The sequence below is a fragment of the Puntigrus tetrazona genome, chromosome 2 (assembly GCF_018831695.1).
Source record: "Puntigrus tetrazona isolate hp1 chromosome 2, ASM1883169v1, whole genome shotgun sequence".
NCBI lineage: Eukaryota > Metazoa > Chordata > Actinopteri > Cypriniformes > Cyprinidae > Puntigrus > Puntigrus tetrazona.
Genome location: NC_056700.1, coordinates 5488918 through 5500220, shown reverse-complemented (window position 1 = coordinate 5500220; position 11303 = coordinate 5488918). Strand labels below are relative to the sequence as shown.

General features: G+C 40.5%; 1 pseudogene; it reads left to right on the top strand.

Moving 5' to 3' along the window:
• Positions 1-268: 268 nt before the first annotated feature.
• On the top strand, positions 269-10956 carry LOC122324353 (annotated as a pseudogene).
• Positions 10957-11303: the final 347 nt, after the last annotated feature.

The window sequence follows — 11303 nt, the reverse complement described above, 5'->3', positions numbered from 1 at the left end:
AGGAGCGTCTGCGCTGCGGAGGTTTTTGTCCTCTTAACCTGGATGTTGCGCCCACTAATCCTCAGGAGAGCAGACGGACTTAGACGTCAGATGAGAAGGAGGTACACTAACATCAAAACGGTAGACTACAGTTCCACGGCACATGACGATTGTAATCGCCACACGGTGGAGCAAAGGGACGCCAAACTTTATTCCCACTTTTGAACCGATGAACCGAAGCAACAAAGTTCAGCAATTGCAAAAAAAAAAAAAAAAAAATCGCCGTGCGTCTCATCCAACACTTAAAATCTTCTTCAAATAACTATCCTCTTTATGGATCGCAGTCTGTTGTCAAAACGCCACAGCACATTAAATGTTTTGCTCTCCCCCAGAAAACAATGCAGTGACTTTTGCTCAATGTGCGCTCAGAACGGATTGCGATGATTGCGTCCAACTCGAGCGCGATCAGTTGCAGGAGGGCGAACAGCGCGCTGTGCCTCAGTGCAGTGGAGGAACATTTGGAGGCGTCCTCCTCCTATCGCAACCTCAGTCCCACCGGCCACCTGCTCGTAGCGGTGACCTTGGGCTTCATCGGCACTTTCGGATTCCTCAACAACCTTCTGGTCCTCGTGCTCTTCTGCCGCTACAAGATTCTGCGGTCTCCCATCAACTTTTTGCTGGTGAATATCTGCTTGAGTGATCTCCTGGTTTGCGTGCTGGGAACGCCGTTCAGCTTCGCGGCGAGCACTCAAGGGCGATGGCTCATCGGCGAGACTGGATGTGTGTGGTACGGCTTTGCCAACTCGTTGTTAGGTGAGTGTTTTGGAGAATGAACTGCCTTGCTGCATCTACTGTAAGCTATGTTGTTCAGTTCGTCAGATGTTACGTTTTTTTCATTCAGTAAAGACCTCAACTGGAATCAATCGTTCAAAAACTGTTAATCAGTAGCTAAAGTATTCAGTTGCAAGTTTAGATTAACCACAGACGAGAAGCCTTTCAAACTAGTTTAAAAGACAAGTGTCACTCTTAAAAATGCTAGTTTCATACACTTTAGAAAACGTGCATAAATATAATACAAACTGTTTTCTGCAAAACTTGTAACACTCATTGGTGTTGAATTAGTCGAAATTTTTTGTAATATGTAAACAAAAAAATGATAATCAATAAATGTGTATACCGCCATTTCATTTTTCGAATTAAAGAATCTAAATGTCACAGCTTTAATATAGTCCAAAAAGTGAAAAGCTCTTAGTGTTTTAAAGAATTTCATAGAAATGCAGTTTTGAATATCTTCTTACATCCATTACAAACAGACAGAGTCCACATCAGTACACAGACAGAATTGCAGCTTATAACTGCAGATGAGTCTGAAGGTTCTTGCTGGAGGCAGCAAATCTTATGCCCAAGTAAATTTAGTACCTTCAACTGATGTGATTCTCAGTCAATAGCTCAGTGATGAAACACCACTTGGATAGCAGCTTTCCTGTTTTTTTTTGTGCTTGCCTACCTTTATCACAAATTAACTGAAATGAGACATGAAGCATTTGATGTTTTTCATAATTCAAAGATTTCATTCCTCTCACAATGTTTGATTGATGTCATTTGTCTAGCAGATTGACTTATATTACTTATATTGTTGTTTTATTGATGCACGACTTCAAAACTTACAGGAAATAAAATGCAGTTTTGTCACAAATTTTGATTACTGTTTCAGTGACTGTATATTTTAGTAGATATCATTACAAATAAAATATTGGACAGTTATTAATGTGTACATGGACTATTAGCTGAGACAGAGGAGATGCCATTAAGGACTTGAGTCTGATGAAGACAGAAATGTAAGGAAAAAGAAAATGCTAGAAAAAGCACAATGCCAAACAAAGAAATCAAGATCATTGGTTAAAATCTTCTCTTATCCTTTCTTTGTCTATGTGACCAAATCTGAGACAAGCACACTGACCTCTCAGCAGAACATAGCATGTCAGGCTCACTTCAGCCTTTGGGTTTGATAACTATTAGCACGTCTGTGAGCTTAGTGATTCAAAAATACCTTTTTGGTTGGAAAGCGAGGTTGTTATAGATAAATGCATTTTCAGTTTTTTCTTTTCTTTTTAGAACGGCATAGTATCTTAGAATCATTCATCACTTTGAATCACAACAGTCACCACTGTGTTTTTCAGCATTCATTAACATTTGTTACATTAGAAGGGCATAGAACAGTGAAGATAATAACATTGATGTTGAAGATGTAACTCCTTATTTGCTAAAAAGGATCTGTTGTTCAGTCAGGAACACTAGTAAACTGTAATAAAAATGTCATCAGCATGCAGTCACATACATAAAATCCATTACTATCAATCCATTTAGTATTTGCGATGTTAAATGTTGCCAAAAGTGTGTGTTTGATTTCTCATGTCATGTTTCAGACTTAAAGTCCCCCTATTATGGATTTTTGAAAATGACCTTTCATGCAGTGTGTAACACATCTGTAAATGAAAACATCCTGCGTTTTACATTTAAAAGTGCACCATGTATAAAGTTATTGTATCTCAAAGGAGTCATTTTTAAATGTCCCAAGCTGTTTCTTGTTGAAGAATTTGTGTTAAAGTAAAACATTTGCACATTGCAGGGAAAAAAATACCTCTTGGATGTATAAGTAGTATTTGTTCTGTGTTTATATGTGTATATATTTATTTTTATTTTTTGCATTTGATCAGATCAGATGCCCTAACCATGCTCGAACCTCAGATTGTTTTGAAACCTCTTTGTTTTACAGTATGTCTAGAGAAGGATCAGTATAGTTATATTCTCCGGTAAGTCTCTTCTGAGCAAAGAATGTTTTTCTTTTTTGGCATCACAAGGCTGCCAGTGAATGCTGCAGAGCAAGACAAATCACATTTGATTGCTTTGTTTTTGGGAAAATCACCTCTTGGCAGCTTAACATAGCCAGAATATTAGATTTTGAATCCACCTCAGTATGGCTTGAGATCTTATGCAATTTTTCAGATACTTACTATATCCTATTAATGTGTTATGTGGACAATTTATCATTAGAATAAGCAAAAACAAAAAAAAAAAATGGCTTCTTGTCTCATAAAATGTTTATGATTGTTGGTTTCATCTGGATTCAATTTGAAGAAACTAATCAAAAAGTCATTTCATACTGCAGCACTGTGTTCTTGAGCATTGATCCCAGAGGAGCACTTTAAAAAGTCTGACCATGTAGTGCATCGAAATTAAAGTTACATCTCTCCTTAACTTAGAAGAAATTAAATTAATGTCTTTCAAATGTGTTATTAATATGATTAATAATACCGAGGTTGCTGAGCATGATAAATATTACAATGGTAAACTACATAAACTATGTAATGTACATTAAGCACATCTATACATCAACAAAAGGATGTACATATGCATATTGCCACTTTATTCAATGGCCTCTATGTCACCTATATGTACATATACATATACAGTACTGTGCAAAAATGAAAAAAATGCTGTAAACAAAGAATGCTTTCAGAAATATAAATAATGATTGTTTATTTTTGTCAGTTTACAAAATGCAAAGTGAGCGAACAAAAGAAAAATCTAAATAATCTTTTGCCTTTAAACCAACATCAATTCTTATAGGTATACTTGCACAAAGGATTTTGTAGGATTATAGTTGGATGTATGATCAACCAGTTATACCAAACAAGTGTTAATGATAATCAGTGTCACACGTAGGTTGAAACCCAGTCATGAACTGAAACAGAAACAGCTATGTAGGAGGCTTAAAACTGGGTGAGGAACAGCCAAACTCTGCTTCCAAGGTGAGGTTGTGAAAGACAGTTTCATGTCATGTTAAGAATGAACACACAACAACAAGACACAAGGTAGTTATACTGCATCAACAAGGTCTCCCAGACAAGGTCTCCCAGACAGAGGTTTCAAAGCAGACTTGGATTTTACGATGTGCTGTTCAAGCTCTTTTGAAGAAGCACAAAATTGGCAATGTTGAGAAAATTAGACGCAGTGGTCGGTCAAGAAACCTTAGTGCAGCAGATGAAAGACACATCAAGCTTATTACCCTTCGAAATCGGAAGATGTTCAGCAGTGCCATCAGCTAAGAACTGGCAGAAACCAGTGGGACCCAGGCACACCCATCTACTGTCCGGAGAAGTCTGGTCTTCATGGAAGAGTTGCAGCCAAGAAGCCATAACTCTGACATGGGAACAAGGCCAAGTGACACAAATATGCACGAAAACTTAGGAACTGGGGTGCACAAAAATGGCAGCAGGTGCTCTGGACTGATGAGTCAAAATTTGAAATATTTGGCTGTAGTAAAAGGTAGTTTATTCGTTGAAGGGCTGGAGAGTGGTACAATAATCAATGTCTGCAGGAAACAGTGAAGCACGGTGGAGGTTCCTTGACTGTTTGGGGCTGCATTTCCACAAATGGAGTTGGAGATTTGGTCAGGATTAATGGTGTTCTCAATGCTGAGAAATACAGGCAGATACTTATCCATCATGCAATACGATTAGGTAAGTGTATGATTGGCCCCAAATTTATTCTGCACCAGGAAAACGACCCTAAACCCACAGCCGAAGTTATTAATAACTATCTTCAGCGTAAAGAAGAACAAGAAGTACAGAAGATCTGTGGTTAGTTCTCCAAGATGTTTAAAACAACCTACCAGCTGAGTTCCTTCAAAAACTGTGTGCAAGTGTAGAAGAACTGCTGCTATTATGAAGGCAAAGGGTCGTCACACCAAATATTGATTTGATTTAGATTTCTAATTAGTTCTTTCACTGCATTTAGTTCATTTATTTAAAAAAAGGTTTAAAACTTCCATTTTTGAAAGCATTCTTTGTTTACAGCATTTTTTAACACCTGCACATTTCACTGCATATTGCACAATATGTATAATTACGTGACAAATTAAATTTTATTTTGATTAATATAAAAAGTAATACATTATACATGTATACCAATCATTTACATTTACATTTACATTTAGTCATTTTGCAGACGCTTTTATCCAAAGCGACTTACAATTGAGAGTACAACAGCGATTCATTTTTTTAGAGAGACAAACAGACAGTGTAAGTGCTTATAACACCCAGTCACAGGGAGTGTTCAAATTAGTACATGCCAGAAGGGAAGGAATAAACAAGGGGATAAGAAGAGAGACAGAGACAGAGACAGTGAGAGTGAGAGTTTTTTTTTTTTTTTTTTTTTTTTTTTTTTTTTTTTTATGATGAGGTCAGGTATTGCTGAAAGATGTGAGTTTTCAGCAGTTTCTTAAAGATTGACAGAGATCCAGCATTCGGATATGCGGGAAGATCGTTCCACCAGCCAGGAACAGAGAGCGAGAAAGTTCTGGAGAGTGATTTTGAGCCTCTTTGAGATGGTACCATGAGGCGCCGCCGCTAGCAGATCTCAGACTTCTAGAGGGTGTGTAGATTTGTAATAGTGAGTGGAAGTAGACCGGTGCCGAGTCTGTGGTTGTTCTATATGCAAGCATCAGTGCCTTGAACTTGATGCGAGCTGCAATCGGTAGCCAATGTAAGGAGATAAAGAGAGGTGTAACATGGGTTCTCTTGGGCTCATTGAATACCAGCCGTGCCGCTGCATTCTGAATCATTTGTAGAGGTTTTATTGTGTTCGATGGAAGTCCAGCCAGAAGAGCATTGCAGTAGTCCAGTCTAGAAATGACAAGGGCCTGGACAAGTAGCTGTGCAGCTTTCTCTGTTAGAAAGGGCCTGATCTTTCTGATGTTGTGTAGTGCAAACCTGCAGGATCGAGCAGTCTTTGCAATGTGATCTTTGAAGGTAAGTTGGTCATCGAGGATTACACCAAGATTTCTGACTGAGGATGATGGGGTAATTGACGAAGAACCTAGCTGGATGGTGAAGTCATGCTGTGTAGTTGGAGTGGCAGGGAATACAAGCAGCTCAGTCTTTGTCAGGTTGAGCTGTAGATGGTACTCTTGCATCCATGTCGAGATGTCCGCCAGGCAACCCGAGATCCGAGTAGCTACCGTTGGATCGTCTGGATGAAAAGAGAGGTAGAGCTGTGTGTCATCGGCGTAGCAGTGGTAGGAGAAGCCGTGAGCCTGTATGATGGGGCCTAGTGATGTAGTGTAAATGGAGAAGAGGAGGGGACCAAGAACCGATCCCTGAGGAACCCCAGTGACCAGTTGATGTGCTGTGGATACATCTCCTCCCCAGGCCACCCTAAAAAACCTACCAGTGAGATAGGATTCGAACCAACGAAGTGGGATCCCAGAGATGCCCAGTGATGAGAGGGTAGACAGCAGGATCTGATGATTCACAGTGTCAAAAGCAGCGGATAGATCCAGCAGAATGAGAACTGATGATTTGGATTGAGCTCTTGCAGTCCGCAGGGCTTCCGTGACTGAGAGCAGCGCAGTCTCAGTTGAATGGCCGCACCTGAAACCTGATTGGTTATGGTCCAGTTTGTTGTTTTTCGAAAGAAACAGTGATACCTGGTTGAAAACCACTCTTTCAAGTGTTTTCGCTATGAATGGAAGAAGAGAGACTGGCCTGTAGTTATCAATAAGAGAAGTGTTTAAAGTGGGCTTTTTTGAGCAGTGGGGTTACCTGAGCCTGCTTAAATGCTGTGGGAAAGGTACCTGTGAGGAGAGATGTGTTGATGATGTGCGTGAGTGCCGGCAAGACAGTGGGGGAGATTGCTTGCAGGAGATGAGAGGGTATGGGGTCTAGCGGACATGTTGTTGGATGGCTGGAGAGGAGAAGTTTGGATACTTCTGTCTCAGTGAGGGAGCAGAAGGAGAAAGTGGAGGAATCGGTAGTCGATGCGGTTGGTTGAGGGTTGTGCGTTGGGGGCTGAGAACTGGCTGCTGATCGCTTTTGTTTTGTTTGTAAAAAATGTGGCAAAATCGTCAGGTGATATTGAGGTGGTGGAGGTGGTGGTGGGGGATAGAGCAGGGAGTTAAATGATCTGAAGAGCTTACGTGTGTCTGAAGTGTTGTTGATCTTGTTTTGGAAATATGATGATTTGGCAGTGCGGATTTCGGCAGAGAAGGAAGAAAGCAAAGTCTGATACCTGCTCAGGTCTGTCAGATCTTTAGATTTGCGCCACTTTCTCTCCGCTGCCCTGAGTTTGACCCGATGCTCACGGAGAACATCAGACAACCAGGGGCTAGAGGTGGCAGTCCGTGCTGGCCTGGAGGAGAGAGGGCAGATGTCGTCTAGACAGGAGGTTAGAGCACTGAACAAGGTATCTGTAGCTGTATTCACATCCAAAGAAGAGAAATGGGTAGGTGAGGGAAGGGAGGAGGACACAGCAGAGGAGAGATGGGAGGGAGAAAGGGAACGAAGGTTACGTCGGAAAGTAACCGGTATAGGGGTTGGTTGCACAGAGATAGGAAAATGCAGTTGAAATGTAAGAAGGAAATGGTCAGAGACGTGAAGCGGTTGTACTGAAATGGTGTCTGCAGTACAACTGCGTGTGTAAATTAAATCAAGCTGGTTGCCTGATTTGTGGGTGCTTGTCGTGATGAGGCGTTTGAGGTCAAATGAAGCTAGAAGGGAATGGAAGTGCGTAGCGTAAGGTTTGTCAAGATGAATGTTGAAGTCCCCGAAGAGTAGGAGTGGAGTGCCTTCGTCTGTAAAAAGATGACAATAATCCATCCAGCTCCTCTAGGAAGGTGTCTAGAATATGTCCAGGGGCGGTAGATTACCACTATGTGGAATTTTGTCGGAGTAGTAACTGTGATAGCATGAAATTCAAAAGAGATGTAATGACATACAAGTGAGTTGGTTGAATATTTCCAATTGTTTGGGATGAGCAGACCAGTGCCACCACCCGGCCAACCTGACGAGGTGTGTGTGAGAAAGAGTGATTGTTGGCTAGAGCTGCTGGGGTTGCTGAGTCTTCTGGACGAATCCAGGTCTCCGTCAATCCCAGAATGTGGAGTGAAGAATGTAAAGAAAAAGCAGAAATGAAGTCAGCTTTGTTGACCGCTGACTGGCAATTCCAGAGACCAACAGAGAAAGATAGGGGTGTAGTAGAGGATGTAGGGACAGAGCGTAGGTTAGTAGGAGTGCATTGTCGCTCTGCGTGTGTTGTTAGGGCGAGGACGAGAGACAACCGGAATGAGTTGGAGACACATGATAGAGGTAGAAAGAGGAAGTGAAGATGTGTAAGAGAATGAAGGAAAATGTACTTAAGTGCGTTGCTCAGTAAAAGTCGTATGTCTTTACTCTCGTAGTCTTCACACGAGGAGTCTGAACGCGAGCACTGGACGCTTTCGCTGGACGCCGCGCCAGCGCACACTCAACAAATAAATACAAAGTGTATGCAGTGGAAACAGCGAAAAGCTAGTTCTAATTTGCCCAGGCAGTAGCCAATCAGGAGGTCGCTCAGGAAAAACGAAACTAACGCCTTCACACTTAAGTGCTCTTAATAGCCCGGAGGCAAACAATTTACAACCACTTAAAGTACAGCACAACTAAACTACACACTACAAATAAGTAGGGAAACGCAAATATTCTCTCCACACAGCAAGAAATAATTTGAACAACACACAGCAATAGGTATAATAGACTTACGCGCTGGTGTCCGTCTCTTCTAGCCTGAAATCGCTTCTCTCGCTTTGACAGAGAGCGCGCAGTTTAAATAGTTACAGTCGCGAAAAGCTAGTTCTAATTTGCCCAGGCAGTAGCCAATCAGGAGGTCGCTCAGGAAAAACGAAACTAACGCCTTCACACTTAAGTGCTCTTAATAGCCCGGAGGCAAACAATTTACAACCACTTAAAGTACAGCACAACTAAACTACACACTACAAATAAGTAGGGAAACGCAAATATTCTCTCCACACAGCAAGAAATAATTTGAACAACACACAGCAATAGGTATAATAGACTTACGGCGCTGGTGTCCGTCTCTTCTAGCCTGAAATCGCTTCTCAAATTTTTAATCCCCATTTTCATTGCGGACCAATGTTGTTTTGGTCTTTCATGGTATGCATATTGTTCATATCATTTTTTTATATTTCAAAGAAGAACAAATAATGCAACAAGTTGAAAGGCTGAGTGTATCAGACCAGGTTCTTATAGCACTGTCAGTTCAAACTGTATGGCATTTCATTGCAGATTTGGCAAACTATCCTTTGCATTTGAGATTTGGAGATTATTTCATTATCTGGTTTTATTTCAATGTGTTTTTTGTTAAGCATTAAGCAATGTAGCTGTATCTGTTATGTTTTGGAGCAAACAACCGATCAAGGACGTTTAAGTTAAAATCCATTCAATACTAGAATTGCTAGAGCTTTTGTTCATGTGTCGTATTCAACACGAATCATCTCAAACAAAGTGTCACCATCATGTAGGAGATTCATTGTGCAGCATAGAAAAATTCATTGATTATAACGTAACTTAGAATTTTTTTTTATGCACTTATCAGATGGCCATCTCAAATGGCCATCTGATAAGTGCATCTAGAGACTCAAGACCAAGATGTTTTTACTAGAATCTCAAAACTGGGGTATTTGGTATATACAGCATGGTGTAGTGGCTTAGTTAATGGATCAGCAATCGGGCTGTAGACGGATTATATTTCGAGTGAGCTTCATTGCGGTCATGCCCTTGAACCGGGTACTTCAGTTTATGTCATATGGCCTCCTTATCAAACCATCACAAAGTCAGCTGAACTCAGTGTCCTCAGGTTAGAATGTTGTCCTCCCCTAATACTCACAAGAAGTAATGGTGATATTGTGGGGAACTTGATGCTGAAAAATAATGAACAAGCCACGGAGATTTAATTGTTATAAAGACATCAAAGTATCTCAGGTCTGGGTTGACAGACCTGGAAATTAAAGTATTCAACACTAACAGATGTACACACAGGGATTTACCTTGATTACTTCATCAATTGCAGGATCTTTGCTAATTAAAATGTATACGTAACTGTGTGTTGCTCCAAATCAAATAAACGCTCTAGAGCCTAACCTCTAGAGAAACCTAAAGGGTTTAGTTTACCTAATAAAAAGATTTAAGATTTACATAATCTGATTTCAAAGTACAATGCATTAGTCATGTACACATTCTTGTCCATTAATCTGATTAATGAAGGAAAATGGAAAAAATGGCACAAGATGGAATTTTAGCTAATCCCAAGTCTTTTGACAGGTCAGTCCCAGGCTTGAAGGTTCAAATTACACACTACTTCTATCCACTTCACTGATAATAGAAATTCAGTAAGAGTAATAATAAAATGAATCTCAAACATTTGAATTTACTTCCTTCACATAAACATTTTGCCTCTGTGGTGCTACCGAGACCTTCTGCTGTTAGTAGAGTAAATGGGAGACAGGATACAAGGTGAATAGTACATAAATTATACACTTCAGCTTTAGGAGCTGGCTTGTGGATCACATGCACCTAAAACTGCACAACAAATAAAGAGTATGAATAAAGAATCAAAGACTTTCTTATCAGGAAACTCAACTGAACTTCAAAACGTTCTCATGGACATCTGAGCTGCTTTTTACCAGTCAGTACCAGTCTTGAAGTAATAGTAGGACATGAGTTCTGCCCTTCTGAATGAAGGATAGAGGGTTTACTATAATGGAATGACACGTTTAACTATTTAAACCTAAATCATATTGTAACATTATTGAAAAATGTCTTTATCTTTTCTGCAGGCATTGTTTCACTTATCTCTCTGGCCGTTCTATCATACGAACGCTACTGTACAATGATGGGCTCCACAGAGGCGGATGCCACCAACTATAGGAAGGTTGCCGGTGGGGTGGTAATGTCCTGGGTCTACTCTTTAATCTGGACTCTGCCCCTCTATTTGGTTGAGCCGCTATGGCCCAGAAGGCCCTGGGACCACCTGCTCTGTAGACTGGACAACCAAGACAGCCAATAACATCTCTTACATCATTTGCCTCTTTATTTTTTGCCTGATTGCCCCCTTCCTGGTCATTGTCTTCTGCTATGGTAAGCTGCTGCATGCTATTAAACAGGTGAGTGAAATTTTCATTTCATTGGTTATCTGAAATTAGTTTTTCAACTAAAAATTTTGCATGCGCCCTTGGTAGTTCAACATTTAGCAGCTGCTTATAGTCCGTTCGCTGCAGGGAGCATCCTAAGGGTTATGTTCCATGTTCAAGGGCACAGTGCTGGTAGGGGATCTCAAAAACTTTAGCCAGCATCTCTAAAGGAAACGTTGACCCCAAAATGAAAGTTGCTTTCATTCACCCTTCATGTTGTTTTGAACATGCGTATTTAGTATAATATAAAAGTAGATTACTGAAGAGTCTTTACATGGCTTTTCACATCTACACTCCA